Raw genomic sequence first — 21,026 nt, 5'->3', positions numbered from 1 at the left:
AGAGTCGGACATGACTTAGTGACTAAGCCACCACCACCAAGTACTTGTGTGGGCTTATGTTTCCTAGAAGCATCTGGTGCAACGGCACAACCGTTGTGTTGAAGGTAAGTCTGACTATTTTCTGGCAAAGAGGGTGTGGTAGCTCGTGTCTAAAGATGCCCTCTCTACCCCATGCAGTGAACCAAGTTTCTGGTATCCATGCCTTGTATACTGCACTTGTTGACATTTGAGCTGGTTTGATTTTTGAACAGTAAAATGCAGAGGAAGTGATTTTACATGACTCTGAACTTTGAGTTCAGAGACACCTTGCAGTTTCTGCCTGAGTCTCTTTGGAGCGCTTGTTCCAAAGGGGAGGAGTCAATCCCAAGGCAAGAAATTTGAGTACCAAGAGGCCACCTCTTGTAAAGGTGTAAAGAAAGTCAAGGTAGCCCTATGGAGAGAGATGCCAGTCAGTTCTCAGCTGTCCCGGCCATCCCAGTTGAGGTGACAGACCCTTGAATGATGCTGCCACATGGAACATCCCATCAAGTTACCCTCAGCTGCTATCTCACTGCAAACTTCTGAAAGATCTTAAGAACCCAGCTGAGCCTCGTTAACTCACACAACCATGAGAGATGATGATACTAAATTAAACCACTGAGTTTAAGGTAATAAGTAGTGGGAACAGAGGCGGATGAGAAATGACAAGTTGCAGGAGTAAGGCAAAGCGGTCACACGCTGGTTGCCTAACGCACCGCTGGTCAGAGTGAGCTCCGCAGTGGGGTATGTGATTAGTACAGACAAAGTTTGAGAAGAGCACATGGGCAAGCGCCACCCAAGGAAGCCTCGCCTGTTTGGAAGGGACTTTTTGCATGCGCGCTCAGTTGTGTCTGACTCTTTGAGACCCCTTGAACAGTAGCCCGCCATGTTCCTCTGTCCGTGGGATCTCCCAGGCAAGAATACCGGAGGGGGTTGCCACTTCCTCCTCCAAGGGATCTTCCAGCCCATGTCTCTGGCATCTCCTGCACTGGCAGGGGGATTCTTTACCACTAAGCCACCTGGGAATCCCAGAAGGGACTTTATGCCTTTCAAAATTACAAGCCCTGATGTTCCTATGTTAATCCATTTTTGACAATAAAATATCAGAGGCAGGAAAATGTTTAAAGGAGAATACAAAACACCCCAAATCTACCTCAGAGGCATTTCAGTTCCATTCCCCAGGTACCCCTCCTCCTAGTCCTTCTTCCACGACAAGGTGAAGAGAAGAGGCTTCCTATACTACAGTCAACCTTTCAAAGATCCATACACCCAGTCTGCCAGGAAATGATACAAAATATAATCAGGGACAAAGGGGAAAAAGAATATATTAAATGGTTATCACGACTGTGGTCGGTCACATTCCCTTTCAGAATTCAGCTCATTGGTCCAGGATCAGTACATGGGGGAACAAACTTAACACAACTTCCTTGCAATCTTTCATTATGCCCACTAATACTTTTTTATGCTAAATAAATGAAACAGTCCTTGGCTTAATATGTAAATGTTTTCAAGCCCTAGGAGTTCTTTTCTTCTCTCTTCCCCCCTTTTTGTTCCTTCTAATCTTTTCCCCCTTTTTGTCCCTTCTAATCTTTACATCTTAATCTTTTCCAAGTATAATTCTCTTAAGACTGTCATTGAGGAATACTTTTGTTACTTTTCCAGGGGTTAAAGTTGTTTTCCTATCTGGTTGGGGACTAGAATCACAAAAAATGTTCCTTACGGTAACTATATCAAATTGTATTGTCAGAAACTTTGCTTATAAGTGTTTAATCCCTCTGATGTGAAATGCAGACTCTCCCCAAGGAATGTACTTTATAACATTAAAAAGCTGAAAATAATGGTACAAAATACCTCCAAATGAAATAATAGTAGACAAACCTCCAAATTACATGGGATTTTTTTTTTAAAGCTGGATTAAAAAGAAGAGGAAGACAGTCTCTATGCTCTAGTGATTTTTAAAAAGAGGTTGATTACTTCATAGAAGTCAGTCTTATCATCAATCTGATAATGATCAGAATTGAGAGGGCAAATTTATTGTGCTTGTTCTGAAAAAAGGTGATTTTTTTTGATCATCAGATAGCAAAGAGAGGAAATGGATACTACTAGAAAATAAATCCTCTAGCCATTTCTAGTTTACATTATAGAACAGTAGAATGAGATCACATCATTATAATCAACACCTGTATTTATTGAGCATTTACTCTGTTCTAGGCACTGTTTGGTGCTTTACAAGTATAATTCTCACCACAACCGTAGAGAATAGAATTGCTATCTCCATTTCAGGATAAAGAAAACCCAGGTCACAGTGGTAGAATAAATAGCTTGAGATCACTTAGAACATGGGGAATATTGGATTTAAAATCAGTTGGTTTGACTCCAGAGTCCTGCTTTTAACTACTGCCAAATTCTGTGCTACTGAACAAATACAACGAGAAATCGGTAAATGAAATGTCAGCTCTGTGAAGGCAGGGGTTTTCCTCTGTTTCGTTCAATATCAGTGCCCAAGAACAATGCCTGGCACATAGTAGGTGCTCAATAAATGTCTGTGATGAAAGCTCAGTGATTCCCCTTGGAGAAAGGAACTCTATTACTGGAGTAAGAAGCGGGGAGACTTACTTTTCACGGTAAACTCTTGTACCTTGGGAATTTTATACCACGTACATCTATCACCTATTCAAAAAATGAATAAAATTAACAAAACAAAACACAATACAGGGAGTGCAGATAAGCCATATAGGTTGTGTATTCCGTACACTGGAAAAGGTATTTGACATATGTCAGTCTGCCAGGTAGACATTAAGACGTGTATGTGCACCAGCAAGTATCCAGCAAACACAGAAAGGAAACGATATAACATTTAACTGGCTTGCTTCTTGAAAGAGATGGAAGAGAAGAAATCAAACAACAAGGCAGGAAGAAGGGGATGCTCATTATTAGCATGGTACTTCTGGTTGCTTCCCAATGTTCTAAAGCGGTGGGTCTAACCTGGGGGGTGCTCTCGAATCACCTGAAAACTTGCATTTCTGACAAGTTCCCAAGTGAATCTGATGCTGCTGGTCTGGGGAACACACTTTGAGAATCACTGATCTAAAGGATCCTAATAAATAAATGCCAGCGATGTAACGGCAGTACTGATCATAGAGCATTTAATGTCTGTTTTTCTATTACTAGCATAATTAAAATATCAGCTTCAGCAAGTGAATTCAAGGAATGAGTGCAGTGTTTCTCAAATTTCAAGGGATACATTTTATCAAGTGTGGTATTTCTCAAATACATGGAACCCTGTGAAAATGCAGATGCTGATTCCATAGGTCTGGCACAGGCCCTGAGATTCTGCATGAACAAGCCCCCAGGCGACCTGCACCCCACTCTGAGTGGTGAGACAGTGGAACGCTGGGCAAGGGCCTATGTTAGGAGTAAAGCCAACTATGCCTTTGAGGCATTTAGTCTCTAGTAATGGAGATAAGGCCAAGAAAAAAACAAGGATACAAATCCTGTACTCCTCTTGCTGGTTTACAAAGATTGACTGCTTTACATGTCCTACACACTGTGCTCCAATGTCTCACTTAATCCTCAACCCTATGAAGCAGGTACTATTGTTTCCAGTTTATAGATGAAAAAACAGATTCAGAGTTACTATTCAAAACTCACACATTTAATTAGTGGTGGAATCTGGATTAGAACCCACAAGGTCAGGTTGCAAAGCCCAGGTACTTCTCCACTGCACCACCAGGAGAGAAGATGTGTGAAAGGCATTACAAATGCCTTTGTGCTATTACAAATGCCTTCCTCTGTGCTATTACAGGAGCACAGAGGAAGACGGTAGCACACTGGACTGTAGATCTGGTAGATGCTGAATGGAGGGTGTGTGAGTAAAGGCAGGAAGAGAAGGGCAGAAGCAGGAAGTGGGCTATCCCAGGCCACAGGATATGCCTAGTGGGACAGAATGCTGGGGACCGACAGCAGCTGGCTTTACTAAAGTCACAGGCAACTGAGTTGTAGGAAATGGGTTGGTTGGGTTAGATTTTTAGGGTCCTTGAAATTGATTATAGACTACCAATTGTCATCCAAGTGACAAGCAACATAAACTCATCAGTGGGTGACAATGCAATGTCAACCCCCATTGCTTTGTTGTTGCTGTTTTAAACTGAAGCCCTAAATGCTCCAAGCTCTCCCTCTTCCTCTAGTATGCTCCCGGCCTAATTCTAATCCTATAGCAGGAAGAATACAGACAGTCGTATCCATCTGATAAAAAAAAAAAAAAAAAAAAAAAGGGACTGCCATTTATCGAGCTCCTATTTTATGTTCATCACTGCTTTAAATGTTTTATGGATATGTTACTTCTTTTCATCTTTCCAGAAATTCCACAGTATTATTAACCCCTTCAGAGACAAATAAAAACAGGTAAGACACAGCCCATTTTATGCTTTTGAAGATTCAAATAAGGGGCATAAATACCCAGGTAATTTTAAAGAGAAAATCTTTTCCATCCATTCAAAACCTTATAATAGGATGTCCACCTCCCCTAATGTTTAGACAGTACATTTTCATCATGAAGGATCCAAATGACTCTGTTTGATCACGGTTTTCCCTCAACCTCCCAATATTTGCATTCTCAAAAAGCAGAGAAGCTGGAGTACGAAGGAAGAGGAATATGATAATATGAGGACACTGATCCAAGACGCTTCCATAAGCCTCTATCCTTCTCCATCAAAGGGAAGACAGACTGAAAATCACAATCACAGAAAACTAACCAACCTAATCACATGGACCACAGCCTTGCCTAACTCAACGAAACTATGAGTCATGCCATGGAGCGCCACCCAAGGTGGATGGGTCATGGTGGAGAGTTCTGACAAAATGTGGTCCACTGAAGAAGGGAATGGCAAACCACTTAAGTGTTCTTGCCTTAAGAACACCATGAACAGTATGAAAAGGCAAAAAGATAGGGCACTGAAAGATGAACTCCCCAGGTTGGTAGGTGCCCAATATGCTGCTGGAGATCAGTGGAGAAATAACTCCAGAAAGAATGAAGGGATGGAGCCAAAGCAAAAACAATACCCAGTTGTGGATGTGACTGGTGATAGAAGCAAGGTCCGATGCTGTAAATAGCAATATTGCATAGGAACCTGGAATGTCAGGTCCATGAATCAAGGCAAATTGGAAGTGGTCAAACAGGAGATGGCAAGAGTGAATGTCAGCATTTTAGGAATCAGCAAATTAAAATGGACTGGAATGGATGAATTTAACTCAGATGACCATTATATCTACTACTGTGGGCAAGAATCCCTCAGAAGAAATGGAGTAGCCATCATAGTCAACAAAAGAGTCTGAAATGCAGTACTGGGATGCAATCTCAAAAATGACACAATGATCTCTGTTCGTTTCCAAGACAAACCATTCAATATCAGGGTAATCCTAGTCTGTGCCCTGACCAGTAATGCTAAAGAAGCTGAAGTTGAACAGTTCTATGAAGACCTACAAGACCTTCTAGAACTAACACCCAGAAAAGACGTTCTTTTCATTATGGGGGACTGGAATGCAAAAGTAGGAAGTCAAGAAATGTCAGGAGTAACAAGCAAATTTGGCCTTGTAGTACAGAATGAAGCAGGGCAAAGGCTAATGGAGTTCTGCCAAGAGAACACACTGGTCATAACAAACACCCTCTTCCAACAACACAAGAGACGACTCTACACATGGACATCACCAGACGGTCAACACCAAAATCAGACTGATATATTCTTTGCAGCCAAAGATGGAAAAGCTCTATACAGTCAGGAAAAACAAGACCAGGAGCTGACTGTGGCTCAGACCATGAACTCCTTATTGCTAAATTCAGACTTAAATTGAAGAAAGTAGGGAAACCACTAGACCATTCAAGTATGACCTAAATCAAATCCCTAATGATTATACAGTGGAAGTGAGAAATAGATTTAAGGGACTAAATCTGATAGACAGAGTATCTGAAGAACTATGGACAGAGGTTCTTGACATTGTAGAGGAGACAGGGAGCAAGACCATCCCCAAGAAAAAGAAATGTGAAAAGGCAAAATGGCTATCTGGGGAGGCCTTACAAATAGTTCTGAAAAGAAGAAGAGAAGCAAAAAGCAAAGGAGAAAAGGAAAGATATACCCATTTGAATGCAGAGTTCCAAAGAACAGCAAGGAGAGATAAGAAAGCCTTCCTCGGTGATCAGTGCAAAGAAATAGAGGAAAACAACAGAATGGGAAAGCCTAGAGATCTCTTCAAGAAAATTAGAGATACCAAGGGAACATATGCAAAGATGGGCTTGATAAAGGACAGAAATGGTATGGACCTAACAGAAGCAGAAGATATTAAGAAGAGGTGGTAAGAATACACAGAAGAACTGGACAAAAAAGATCTTCACAAACAAGATAATCACGATGGTATGATCACTCATCTAGAGCCAGACATTCTGGAATGAGAAGTCAAGTGGGCCTTAGGAAGCATCACTATGAACAAAGCTAGTGGAGGTGATGGAATTCCAGTTGAGCTATTTCAAATCCTAAAAGTTAATGCTGTGAATGTGCTGCACTCAATATGCCAGCAAATTTGGAAAACTCAGCAGTGGCCACAGGACAGGAAAAGGTCAGCTTTTACTCCAATCCCTAAGAAAGGCAATGCCAAAGAATGCTCAAATTACCACACAACTGCACTCATCTCACATGCTAGTAAAGTAATGCTCAAAATTCTCCAAGCCAGGCTTCAACAGTACATGAACCATGAACTTTCAGATGTTCAAGTTGCATTTAGAAAAGGCAGAGGAACCAGAGATCAAATTACTAACATCCATTGCATCATCAAAAAAGCAAGAGAGTTCCAGAAAAACATCTACTTCAGTTTTATTGACTATGTCAAAGCCTTTGACTGTGTGGATCACAACAAACTGTTGAAGATTCTGAAAGAGAGGGGAATACCAGACTACCTGACCTGCCTCTTGAGAAATCTGTATGCAGGTTAAGAAGCAACAGTTAGAACTGGACATGGAACAGCAGACTGGTTCCAAACAGGAAAAGGAGTAAGTCAAGGTTGTATATTGTCACTGTGCTTATTTAACTCATGTGCAGAGTACATCATGAGATACACTGGGCTGGATGAACCACAAGCTGGAATCAATATTGCAGGGAGAAATATCAATAACCTCAGATATGCAAATGACACCACCCTTATGTTAGAAAGTGAAGAAGAACTTAAGAGCCTCTTGATGAAAGTGGAAGAGGAGAGTGAATAAGTTGGCTTAAAGCTCAACATTCAGAAAATAGATCATGGCACCCAGCCCCATCACTTCATGGCAAACAGGTGGAGAAACAGCGTAAACAGTGGCAGACCTTATTTTCTTGGGCTCCAAAATCACAGCACATGGTGACTGCAGCCATGAAATTAAAAGACGCTTACTCCTTGGGAGAGAAGTTATGACCAACCTAGACAGCATATTAAAAAGCAGAGATGTTACTTTGCCAAGAAAGGTCCATCCATAGCCAAGGCTATGGTTTTTCCAGTAGTCATGTATGGATGTGAGAGTTGGACTATAAAGAAAGCTGAGCGCCAAAGAATTGATGCTTTTGAACTGTGGTGTTGGAGAAGACTATTGATAGTCCCTTGGACTGCAAGGATATAAGCAGTCCATCCTAAAGGAAATCAGTCCTGAATATTCATTTGAAAGACTATGTTGAAGCTGAAACTCCAATACTTTGGCCTCCTAATGCAAAGAGCTGACTCATCGGAAAAGACCCTGATGCTGGGAAAGATTGAAGGTAGGAGGAGAAGGGGACGACAGAGGATGTGATGGTTGGATGGCATCAGTGACTCAATGGACATGAGTTTGAGTAAACTCCAGGAGTTGGTGATGGACAGGGAGGCCTGGTGTGCTGCAGTCCATGGGGTTGCAAAGAGTTAGTCACAACTGAGCGAATGAATTGAACTGAACTGAACTGATCCACTCAAAGTGAAGTGAAAATCACTCAGTCATGTCTGACTCTTTGCGATCCCATGGACTCTTCAGTCCATGGAATTCTCCAGGCCAGAAATCTGGAGTAGGTAGCTGTTCCCTTCAAACTCTAGTTCTAAAAGTCTAATTCTGAGACTCACATAATAAATAAGTGGAAAGTTAGATTTCAGATCAGTGTGCATCTCATCTTTCATTTTGCAGTCTGGAGGAAGAGCTTGTATTAAGCAAGGATTCCTGTGCATTTCCTTCTCAAAAGGCGTGAGATCAATGGGGCAAGTTCAGACACTGTTAGATGAGCCAGGGTGACATGGGCGGTCTTAAGAAGCGTGTGTTATTTTATTTTATTTTTTGTTTCATCTCCTGATTTATTAACTAGTCATAGGCCCCATCAGTGACAGAGGCAGTCTTACTCTTGTAACAGTAGTTTTAAAAGTATGATTTTAACCCAGCTATAGACATTAACATGCTGCTGCTGCTAAGTCGCATCAGTCGTTTCCGACTCTGTGCGACCCCATAGATGGCACCCAACAGGCTCCTCCATCCCTGGGATTCTGCAGGCAAGAATACTGGAGTGGGTTGCCATTTCCTTCTCTGTGTGTGTCATTTTAAAGGATGAGTGTACCTCTCACGGGAGGGCCACCTGCTACCTTTTTCTTTCTTTCCCTAACTCCAGGTGCTGGTAAGATCCTGACTTCATACCTGGCCACAAAGGAACTGGGCTTAATGGCAAAGTTTGCACATCTCTTAAGCAATGACAAGAACAGGTCGTGTCATGGCACAAAAAAATGACTTTTCTATTCAGGCTGATTTTTTTTAAGTACAAAGTCAGTGTGACTCTCTGCTCTTACACATTATTCTGTTCTTTGTGGCTAGATGTACCTCTTTCTAAAAACTACTGCAGTTTACTATTCCTTAATCCAAGTGAGATACAGTTTCCAAAGTAAGGACCCATGACTCAGTGTTGGACGCCTGCCAGATGGAGCAATGAAAAACATCCCCTGTGATCTTGGTTGGGTTAATAAACAAACCCATCCCAGAAAGGAAAAAGAATTCTGTGTCCTTCCTGTGAAGATCTAGAAAAAGACAATGCTGGGGCAGACACTATAATTTTTTCCTATTTTTATCAATACTCCTTAAGCCTAGTCCAGAAATTACTGTCAGTCACCTGAGGATGATGAGATGTTACAATGACTTGGGTCAAATGGAGACTAAAGAATAGAGACAGGATGCAGGTAGAGAGGAGTACAGGGTTACACTGATCTTATTAGCTAACATCTAATGCCACTTTTAAATAAGACCAGACAATGACTAGCTGCAAAGTAATACTGTGAAATCAGACACTAAAATGGTTCTTACTTATGGAGAAATTACATTGCTAAATTCAAGGTGGCTGTGTCATGCCAGTAAGTCCCTTCTGTTCGTTCTTTCTTAGCAATAAGTTTAGATTCAGCCCCACATCCAGACCTCATTGATCTTGGCTCTTCATTATGTATGTATATAAGAACTGTGTGTGCAAAGCACCAGAAGATGACCACTACCCTCAGGTATAAAGCAGTATAAGCATCATGTCTACTTGTGGGCTTGAATCTGGTCTCTCCTTCTCTGACACCTAAACCGCTTTTCACTGTGCAGAGCAGCAAACACCAGTTATTGATCTGTGTTCTATCTCCGACCTCTACCTAAAAGGTGTATACATACAAGGGAAAGACAGCCTGCGGTCAGTTCTCAGTCTCAGTGTGCTTCTGGCCCCGGTGCTTGGACCACCTCTTGCCATGTGTAACATCTTCCTGTTATCCAACCCCCTCCTTCCCGGCCCTCTGCCACCACGCTGCCATTCCCTGGCCAAGCATTCTCCGTGCTGACTTTCCCCTGTCACCCTCCACTTCTGGTTCTCTCTGTAGTAAGAGTCCAATTTGGGGGATGGGGGCAGAGGTGGTCACATGAGGACCCACTTTCCCATGAAGAAGCTCAGACTTCCCAGGTAGATGAGCAGAGACTAAAAGAAGTGGGAGTGGGAAGGAATCATATTCAAAATTACAACTTGTTTTGAGTGAATGAAAAGACCACCTATTGTACTTAATCAATAAACATTCTAATTCCCTGTCAGCTCTTAACTGACCCCTGTTCCCATTCATGCCATAGACTGCTCCGGCTGCGCATCTGTCATAGCTTTTAGGGGGGAAAAAAAAAACTATATGAGAACTACTTATTCTGGGTCTGTATCCATATTATGAACATGGCAGCTGCTGTGGTCATCAGGGATCCCCAAATTGCCTGTGCTCATCTAACTGGACCGTCCCAGGGAAGTTTCTCCATGGACGCATCCACTAGAGCTCACTCTTCTGGTTTTCTCCCTCTGTTGTTCACCACTACCTCTGGCATTCCTCTTCCTCTCAAATATCAGTGTGCCCAGAGTTTTCCATTCCTGCCTGTGCCCTGTCCTGGGATCCTCAGCCAGGTCAGTGCCCAGCTCCCCTGCCTCATGCTGAAGTCTTCTGTGAGCTCTTCCGGTCTCTGATGCTTTGACCCTGAACTTAGAACACTTCTTTCCAGTCCCCTCCCTTCTCCTCAACCCCCAAACTTCTGCTTGTTCACATTCTGTCTGTTCCATAAAATTCATCCTTCTTGAGGCCTCCAGTCATCTCCCCTTCTTTTGAATTTTCTTGTTATTTTCATATATTCTCTTACAGCATCTCACTGAAAGTGAAAAAAAAACCTAAATTCAAATTACAGTTTCATTGGCTATGTGAACCTGAACAAGTATTTTGAACCCCTTTAGGCTCGGATTCCTCAATGCAAGTGAGGGCTAATAAAACTTAAGATTAGGGCTTTGAATTAGGACTAAATGTAAACTAGGAGTAAGAATAGTTCCAAAACGGCTCTCAACTACTTTGAGAAGATTAAGTAAGATAAAGTGCCTTGTAACTAACATTCATGGAGATGTCTGGGTTAACCTTTATCAGTTCAGTTCAGTCGCATCTGACTTTTTGTGACCCCATGGACTGCAGCACGCCAGGCCTCCCTGTCCATCAACAACTCCCAGAGCTTACTCAAACTCATGCCCATTGAATCGGTGATGTCATCCAACCATTTCATCCTCTGTCTTCCCCTTCTCCCGCCTTTAATCGTTCCCGGCATCAGGGTCTTTTCAAATGTTAGTTCTTCACATCACGTGGCCAAAGTACTGGAGTTTCAGCTTCAGCATTAGTCTTTCCAAAGAATATTCAGGACTGATTTCCTTTACGATGGACTGGTTGGATCTCCTTGCAGTCCAAGGGACTCTCAAAGAGTCTTTTCCAATACCAAAGTTCAAAAGCATCAATTCTTTGGTGCTCAGCTTTCTTTATAGTTCAAATCTCACATCCATACATGACCACTGGAAAAACCATAGCTTTGACTAGATGGGCCTTGTTGGAAAAGTAATGTCTCTGCTTTTTAATATGCTGTCTAGGTTGGTTATAACTTTCCTTCTAAGGAGCAAGCATCTTTTAAAAATTTCATGGCTGTAGTCACCATCTGCAGTGATTTTGGAGCCCCCCAAAATAAAGTCTGTCACTGTTTCCACTGTTTCTCCACCTATTTGCCATGAAGTGATGGGACTGGATGCCATGATCTTAGTTTTCTGACTGTTGAATTTTAAGCCAAGTTTTTCACTCTCCTCTTTCACTTTCATCAAGAGGCTCTTTAGCTCTTCTTTGCTCTCTGCCATAAGAGTGGTGTCATCTGCATATCTGAGGTTATTGATATTTCTCTTGGCAATCTTGATTCCAGTTTCTGCTTCATCCAGCCCAGGATTTCTCATGATGTACTCAGCATATAAGTTAAATAAGCAGGGTGACAATATACAGCCTTGACTTACTCCTTTCCCAATTTGGAACCAGTCTGTTGTTCCATGTCCAGTTCTAACTGTTGCTTCCTGACCTGCGTACAGACTTCTCAGGAGGCAGGTCAGGTGGTCTGGTATTCCCATCTCTTTCAAAATTTTCCACAGTTTGTTGTGGTCCACACAGTCAAAGGCTTTGGTATAGTCAATAAAGCAGAAGTAGATGTTTTTATGGAACTCTTTTGCTTTTTTGATGATCCATTGGATGTTGGCAATTTGATCTCTGGTTCCTCTGCCTTTTCTAAATGCATCTTGAACATCTGGAAGTTCACAGTTCACGTACTGTTGAAGCCTGGCTTGGAGAATTTTGAGCATTACTTTGCTAGCGTGTGAGATGAGTGCAATTGTGCAGTAGTTTGAGCATTCCTTGGCATTGTCTTTCTTTGGGACTGGAATAAAAACTGACCTTTTCCTGTCCTGTGACCACTGCTGAGTTTTCCAAATTTGCTGGCATATTGAGTACAGCACATTCACAGCATCATCTTTTAGGATTTGAAATAGCTCTCTGTGCTAACCTTTATGGTGAAGTGAAGTCACTCAGTCGTATCCGACTCTTTGTGACCCCATGGACTGTAGCCTACCAGGCTTCTCTTTCCAGGCAAGACTACTGGAGTGGGTTGTCATTTCCTTTTCCAGGGGATCTTCCCGACCCAGGGATGGAACCCAGGTCTCCTGCATTGTAGACAGATGCTTTTACCCTCTGAGCCACCAGAGAAGCCCATTATCTCATTTACAACCTACAATAATCCAATTGTTTTAGGACGCTTATCTAAATGACCTGGATGTTAGAGGTTAGAATCTGGGATTCCACTATAAGCCCCTGCACTGATTTGTGTGACCTTGACCAAGGTCTTTAACCTTGCTGGAACTTATTTTCACATCTATAAAATGGGGATACCAATGGCTCTAAATTAGAGGGTCACTGTGAGGCTTAAACAACATAGTACATGAAGTGTATGGTGCTTAATGCCTAGAACATAGAAAGGGCTCAATAAATGGTAAGTACCTTGTGTGTGTCATTGGGAGCTTTCATTTATATCGACTTCTAGGTGGGGACGAGGTGGGGTGGAGAAGGACAGAGACGCAGGTAAATGTGTGGCAGCAGCCCCCTGCGTGAGGACTCCTGTGTATGTGTCCTAAGTGCTCGGATAGTGATACAGACAGCTCTGCTTCCATGGCGAGAACAGCCTACTTTGGAAGAACATAAAATTAACCCCAAGTTGGCAAATGACAGTCTGGGCAAAATCCAGTCCCCTGCCTGTTTTTGTAAATCAAGTTTTATTGGCCACATCCCTGCTCATTTGTTCTGTTAGCTATTGGGGCTACCATGGCAGAGTTGAACAGTTAGGACACAGACCATGCGGCCTGAAAAATTGAAAATATTAACTGTTGGCCCTTGCCAGAAAAAGCTTGCTTTTCTGAAATTGATGACTAATATATTGAGAGGAGTATTAGGAAGAAATCAAAAAGTGTGATTGTGAGAATGCAAAAGAGGAACCAGGGGTAATATTTACACAGGAGTCACTGACCACGGAAAGGCTGTGAGTTTTACTCTAAGTACATTGTAAAACCTTGGGAAGTTTTTATTTTACTGTTGTATTTGTACTAGTTTGAGGGTGTATGTGTATTATTTAGAAGATGTGGCTACTTTTATTTTGAAATACAGCAACTGGACAAATGAGTACACGACATGCAACATACATTTGAACAGACTGTTATAAAATAAACACCACAGAGGTTAAGACATAGAACATCAGCACCTCAGAAGCCACCGCCCACATTCTTATCCCATCACAGCCTCCTCCTGCCTCCTTCTGCTGTTATTATAGCTCTCTTTACATTATTTTCCTGGTTTTTTGTAGCCTCACTCTCTAATTTTATAATCCTAGTTTAGTGCTACCTGGTGGTGAAGAATTCTATTATCTTTGCATAAGCTACAACTTAGCAGCTAAAATCCTAGGTTTATACCCTACAGAAATATACATATATGTATATGTATCAGGAAACATATATAAGATTTATAGCAGCTTTGTTTGCAACAACCCCACACTGGAGACAACCCATGCTTCCATCCACAGGAGAATGGATAACTGAATTATGATCCAGGCATATGGAATAATATATAGAAATGAAAACAAATGAACTACCGTAATATACAACAATATGAATGAATCTTTAAAACCTAGCTATGAGCTTCAGAGATCAAACCAGTCAATCCTAAAGGAAATCAACCCTGAATATTCATTGGAAGGACTGATGTTGAAGCTCCAATACTTTGGCTACCTGATGTGAAGAGCTGACTCACTGGAAAAGACCCTGATGCTGGGAAAGGTTGAGGGCAGGAGGAGAAGGGGGTGACAGAGGATGAGATAGTTGGATGGCATCACTGACTCAATGGACATGAGTGTGAACAAACTCCAGAAGACAGTGAAGGACAGGGAAGCCATGGGGTCACAAAGAGTTGCACACAACTTAGCGACTGAACAACTAATGAGCTTTGGAGGGTTTGAAGCTGGGGAATGGAGTAACACGATCCAATTTACATTTTAAAACATTGCTGAGGATGCTGTATAGAAAACTGAGTCTATGGGGAAAGTGCAGAAGTGGAGACCTGCAAGGAGGCTTCTGCAATATTCCATCGGCGGCATGTCAGCGGGTGGATTAGAGTGGTGGCGGCGGGAAGTGGAGGGATGCGGGATGTATTCTGGAAGCAGAATGGATAGATTCACTGAAGGACTGGATGTAAGTGGAAGAAAGGGAGATTGCACAGAACCACAGGTTTTAGCTTGGGTGATGGAGTTGTTTACTGACCTGGAGAAGGGTGGGAAGAAACACTGTTTGCAGGGTATGTTTAGGGCAAGCTGAGACATCTGTGAGACTCTGATAGACATGTCAAGTACATGTAGAGTAAGTGGTCAGTGTGGATGAAGACCGCTGCTGCTGCTGCTAAGTCGCTTCAGTCGTGTCCAACTCTGTGCAACCCCAGAGATGGCAGCCAACCAGGCTCCCCCATCCCTGGGATTCTCCAGGCAAGAACACAGGAGTGGGTTACCATTTCCTTCTCCAATGCATGAAAGTGAAAAGTCAAAGTGAAGTCGCTCAGTCGTGTCTGACTCTCAGCGACCCCATGGACTGCAGCCTACCAGGCTCCTCCATCCATGGGATTTTCCAGGCAAGAGTACTGGAGTGGGATGCCATTGCCTTCTCCGATGAAGATCACTAAACAATTCCAATTCCAAAGACAGGTTACCAAAGACAGAATGCACTCTGTTTGAGAATCAAGACTTCTGTCTCAGCCCATAGGTCTTTTCCTTTAGCTGGAAATTCTTTTAAATTCATGAACTATTCTTTGAGCTGTAGGTACCTCTTAGGAGAGTCATTATAAAGATGTTTACTGATTCACTATGTAGCCTAGGGCTGTCTCAGTGAGAAGGGGTATAATGGCTGGAACAGGGAGCACAGGAGGCAAATTTTCTTCATCTTGCCTGTTCTCAGAAACTTATATGCAACTATCCTTTCCTTGAGTCTCCTCTGTTTGGTTGCAGCTGTGCAAACCCATACTGAAGAGCTTTTTTGTTCCAGGCCCTGTACTAGGTTCTAGGGAGACAACAGAGACTCAGATTAGGTCCTGCGTCTGGTATTTCATTTTGACTTTATTGCTGAGCATGCTTGTTAAGTCACTTGAGGTGTGTCTGACTCTTTGCAACTCTATTGACCATAGCCTGCCAGGCTCCTCTGTCCATGGGATTTTCTAGGCAAGAATACTGGAGTGGGTTGCCATGCCAGAGTAGCATGCAATTATGTACTATCTGTTTGAAAGGTCAGTTGTAAGCAGAGAAATATCAGGCAAGAAGTTAGATGTTATGATTTTACAGGTATTTATAAAATGGTAAGATTTCATGTGAAGGGCAGTCTCTGCATAGCAACCAGGACTCCCTTGGACCACCTGGAGGCAAACTAATCTTCAAGGCTTCTTTCCAGGTCTGTAAAGCTAAAAACATGAGAGTTTTATTTATTTATTAGGATGACTAGGAGATCAGGATAGTCCAAAGCACTTGGTGAGAAGAGGGGCTATAAGGCATCTCCCTCAGTATCTGGCTTTGTGTTTCCCAAAATAATTTCTCCAACTTTTTTGAGTTTCAGATTGTGCCAAATGAAATTCTACTTTTTCTCCCCTGATTAAAAATACTTGGATATGTTTGCTAAAACTACTTGCTTGGAGTTCTTAAAATCCATTCTACATTGTGTTTATAGCTATTTTATGTGAATGTGAATCTTGGTCTTTTGCCAAGATGATCAGAGGACTATCTCTTGTAGTTTCATTGGATCTTTAAAAAAGAATGATTATTACTTTGTGACAATTTTCAATTTGTTTCTTTTCCTAAGCACACATTTTTTCGAAGCTCAAAAAAAATTCAATTTTGGGTTCTAATGTAAGAACACAGCTCATGTTACTGTAGTTATGAAAGAGATGACCTAATGCCACACTGTCAGACGTGTCTTCTTGTCCCACTCTGTCACTAACCTGGTTGGGCAAGTCACACAACATTTATTTGGGCTTTATTTCTCATCAGTATAATGAAGAGCTTGGGCTATAGGATACTGATCTGCTGTTTTAGTTCTTTGAAATTTGTGGTTTGCTTCCATTAGGCACTGGTTTTGATGCAAAAGTGAGCCGATTACGACTCTCTCAGATTATCAGATGAAACATCAGTGCTTTATTATATCTCAAAGCTACACCTGTCTGACAGTTATTTTTATTTTTTTAGACTTTTAAAAATGTTTTTATAAATAACGTATGCAAAGATTTTGACCCATCACACAAAGAAACAATCTCATTCTTCCAAAAAAAAAAAATATATATATATATAATATATATACACACACAGAGATTTTTATGAGTTTACATTCTGAGAGGCTCAAGCCTGATATCAAGCCTTTAGATTTCTACTGCTTCAATTCCAAAGGACCAGTTGATAGCAGTTTTAGTACACAAAACTTTTTTCCTGGGTCAGACAGATTTATTCTGCTTCATGAATCCCTTCTTTGCTCCTTGAGGGATCTGGAATCTGGTTTCCAGATTTTGGGATTTCCTTTAATAGGAAACGTCATAAAAACCTGGTAGGCTGTGGTATTCCTATCTGACAGTTATTTCTTAGCATTTTCTTTTAATATTTTAGTATCTACATTTGATCCTGAAAGAGCTTCTGCAGTCTTATCTGAATTGGAACTAACTGGGGATTAAATAATTCTTCCGAGCAAGAGTTGCCTCACCCAGTTGTCTCAGAAACCTGTTCAGTGGAGTCCTATTTCACAGAGCTGCCTTTTGGGGTTTTACTTTCCATGGCTCCATTCCAGTTCTCATTATGTCCCATCTGCAGTTCTTTAGATTTATTGCTATAACCCAACCCACTAGAATTTTGCAAGCTAAAATAACATGATTATACATTCTTAAAAATTGACAAAATACATTTTCCAGGAATTTGCAATGTAAAATCACTGTTGAATCAAAGCCCATGGTGACTCTTGGGAGCAGGACTGAAACTAGAAGACAACTTGAACCTTAATCTCAATTTTCTTCTTTTATTCCTCTCCCTCCTTTCCTTTCCTTCTTTCCCTTCTCCTTCTTCCCTCCCTCTCTCTTCTGTCTTTTTAATGACAAACTGAATTGCAAAACTTAAAACTCTAAGTGGTACTAGAATCAACATTAATTTTGCATGTATATTAATTTTATATGCATGTAACATATTTTTTGGGCTCCAAAATCACTGCAGATGGTGACTGCAGCCATGAATTTAAAAGATGCTTACTCCTTGGAAGGAAAGTTATGACCAACCTAGATAGCATATTTTAAAGCAGAGACATTACTTTGCCAACAAAGGTTCGTCTAGTCAAGGCTATGGTTTTTGCAGTGGTCATGTATGGATGTGAGAGTTGGACTGTGAAGAAGGGTGAGTGCCGAAGAACTGATGCTTTTGAACTGTGGTGTTGGAGAAGACTCTTGAGAGTCCCTTGGACTGCAAGGAGATCCAACCAGTCCATTCTGAAGGAGATCAGCCCTGGGATTTCTTTGGAAGGAATGATGCTAAAGCTGAAACTCCACTACTTTGGCCACCTCATGCAAAGAGTTGACTTATTGGAAAAGACTCTGATGCTGGGAGGGATTGGGGGCAAGAGGAGAAGGGGATGACAGAGGATGAGATGGCTGGACGGCATCACTGACTCGATGGACATGAGTCTGGGTGAACTCCAGGAGTTGGTGATGGACAGGGAGGCCTGGCGTGCTATGATTCATGCGGTCGCAAAGAGTTGGACAAGACTGAGCGACTGAACTGAACTGAACTGAACGTATTTTCTGGGAAAGAAAAAAGTAGAGCATTAAGATGTCTGTGAATCAGTCTGGCCCTCCAAGTAGGTCTACTTACCCCTTACCATGTAACACGTGGGCTTATCACCTGCCTTAAACATGTTGCTTTATCTCTGCTGTGCTGACACGTCAACCTTTGTTCTTACTCTGTAACTTGGCTCCATTGTTTCCTTAGGCCATTCACTGATAACATTTAGCCTTGTTTTTCTGAAAAATTTTTTTGAGAAATTAATCAACATTACTTTTTTTTTTTTTTAACTTAGACTAATTTCTCATCATGGGCCAAGGAAAGAGGATAAAGAGAAAGCAAAAATTAAAAAGAAAGGGGGAGAAAAAGAGACTACTTTTGGCACTGTTCCCTTAATATTCACTTGATTTTTATAATTTAGATCATAATTATATTTTCCCATGTTACAAACTCATTCTTCTTGAGAAAAACTGACAGCATATTTTGCTTATTATTTTTATTTGCTTTTAAAAGCTGTTGCTATTCTTAGCACCTGGGATACCTGAAGATCTTACTAATTCTCACACAGAGAGATTCACGATATGCTGTGGTTTCATGGAAATAAACATTTGTTTCCATTCAGAAGGGCTTAATGAAACCAGCACCAAATCAGACTACAGTGGCAAAGCTCTGGCAAATCTACCAGACAAATGAGTCAGATGTAAATACTATCATTGCAGTTGTAGGGCTCCTTTTTGAATTAAACTTTCAAAATGATTTGTTGTAGGATTTGGAGTAAAATAGAAATGCCAGCGCATGCAGCAGAGAATAATCCAAGTATGTGAAAAAGGGCTAATGTGGTTTACTGGACCTCATGAAGGCAAAATTTAGGGACATTAGCTGACAGTAATATTAACAGGACTCAATTAAGTATAGATTATGACCTCAACAGTATTTTTATCTTCAATTATAGGTTTTTAGTATCTTCCATGGACAACACAAGAGCCCTGATAGACTCTGCTTTGATCAGACTGCACCTCGAATATGGTGTTCAGTTCTGGGCACCTCGGCTGGAGCTGGATACCGACACACTGAAATGTACATAGGAGACTGACCATGATGGTAAGAGAACAGAGGCGGGAAGTGCCAATAATATGACTGAAGGAAAAAACATGGACACGGAACATGAAAAGTGTTTTTAAATATCAGAAGGACTTTACAGGAATGAGGCAGCTTTTGTTCTAAATAGTGCCAAACTGATCAGAGCCTGGGTCACTGAGTTAAAGCCTGAATCAGTGACAAAGTGCTCCATAAAATGAAGGATTTTTAAAGCCGGAGTTGTTCACAGGAATAGGCAGACTGAGAACTGGGAAATCACATGCAGGCACCTGGGAAAAGGCTCTCCTAACAGAGGTAATTCCAGCACTAGGCGATGGTTGCTCAGATTGAATGACCTTTAACCAACCCCCTTTCAACATTAAATTCTACGCATTATGAAGTCAAGAGCCATTTGCTTCCAGCAGCCCCTGGACACATGCAAGGGCTGAAAGATGGATAAAATGAGAATGAAAATTTGCTTGTTCAAGTTCCCAAGCTGATATAAATCTAGAAGAAATAATTCTCATTTCTAGTTAAACAGCTAAGTGAATTATCTTTAAGAGATGCAAAATTTCTTTCTTTTTTTTTTTTTGAAATTAAGGTTTTCCACATGTATAAGGTTGTTATATAGTCCATTCAAACTTGGCCTCTCATCAGTGCAGCTCTTTGGGGATATTCTGTTGGAAATTAGCACATTTTTAGGTCTTTGATTGTCATATTATATTTCATAACAATTTTGTTTGCAAATGTACTTTTTATGTCCCATTTTGTGTGTGTATGCATCTCTGTGAGACCATCATTTTTCTTTTTGCTTCTGCACATGAGAAATCACTCTGACAATGCTGCAAAAGAAAGCATTGAAATATAATATGACAGTAAGGCATATTATTCATAGAGTCCTAAAGATGATACAAATATTATCCATTGGGGGATTAACAGAAGTAAATATACAGTTGATGGTTTACAGAAAAAGAAAAATGATGAGTAGATGCCTTTAACATTTATCAAAACAACATTTACAAACAATTAGACAGGTACTTTCAAGTCCCTAATTTACCAAGTCCCTAAACTCTCAAGACATTAGCATTCCTAGGAGGGCAGGCACGTACACTAGGAAGCCCCTGGTCACCAAAAAAGCTAACGTGACTTTGGATCAGGTAGGCTTTCCCACTACTTAGGTTTCCAATGAAAACTGGACAAACCAAAGAAGGAACCAATAATTCCAATAAAGGTAACCTAGAGGCAAACAGTAGCTGCGCTAAGACTGATCCAAAAGGAAAAAACATGAGAGATGACAAATGGAGAAGCAAAAAGACAGAACGTTGTTTGGGAGAGTCAATGATGCAGGAAAGAAACATAAATGTATATTCTACTCCAAGCAAACATTTCAGTAAAATGCCAACATCTGCCATCTTTATATTTATTCACTGTAAACATGTCGGTTTTTCAACGAACAATAAAGACATAATTTCATTAATGTATCTACATACCATGACCTGCTTAAATGCACTAATTTTTAAGCAAGGCAGGAAAACTAAAAGGTTCTTTTAAGCACATGAAGAATAGGTATAATCATCTATATTTTGTCTCTTTCATGAAATCAAGATTGAAAATTTATATTTTGAAAGCAAGTTTTTTCAGGTTGGCTTTTCATTATGAGTTCAGGATCAAAAGTGGCTTTGACTGCAAAGCCTAGAGGACATCCTAGAATGGGCATTTAAGCTCTTCCTCATAAACCTTCACT

At 41.1% G+C, this 21,026-nt stretch overlaps 1 protein-coding gene across 1 annotated transcript in view; it reads right to left on the bottom strand.

Moving 5' to 3' along the window:
- ANK3 (ankyrin 3) overlaps positions 1-21,026 on the bottom strand; it is a 376,954-nt gene that overhangs the window by 122,089 nt on the left and 233,839 nt on the right.

The sequence above is a fragment of the Bos mutus genome, chromosome 28 (assembly GCF_027580195.1).
Source record: "Bos mutus isolate GX-2022 chromosome 28, NWIPB_WYAK_1.1, whole genome shotgun sequence".
NCBI lineage: Eukaryota > Metazoa > Chordata > Mammalia > Artiodactyla > Bovidae > Bos > Bos mutus.
This window is presented reverse-complemented; position numbering and strand designations above follow the sequence as displayed.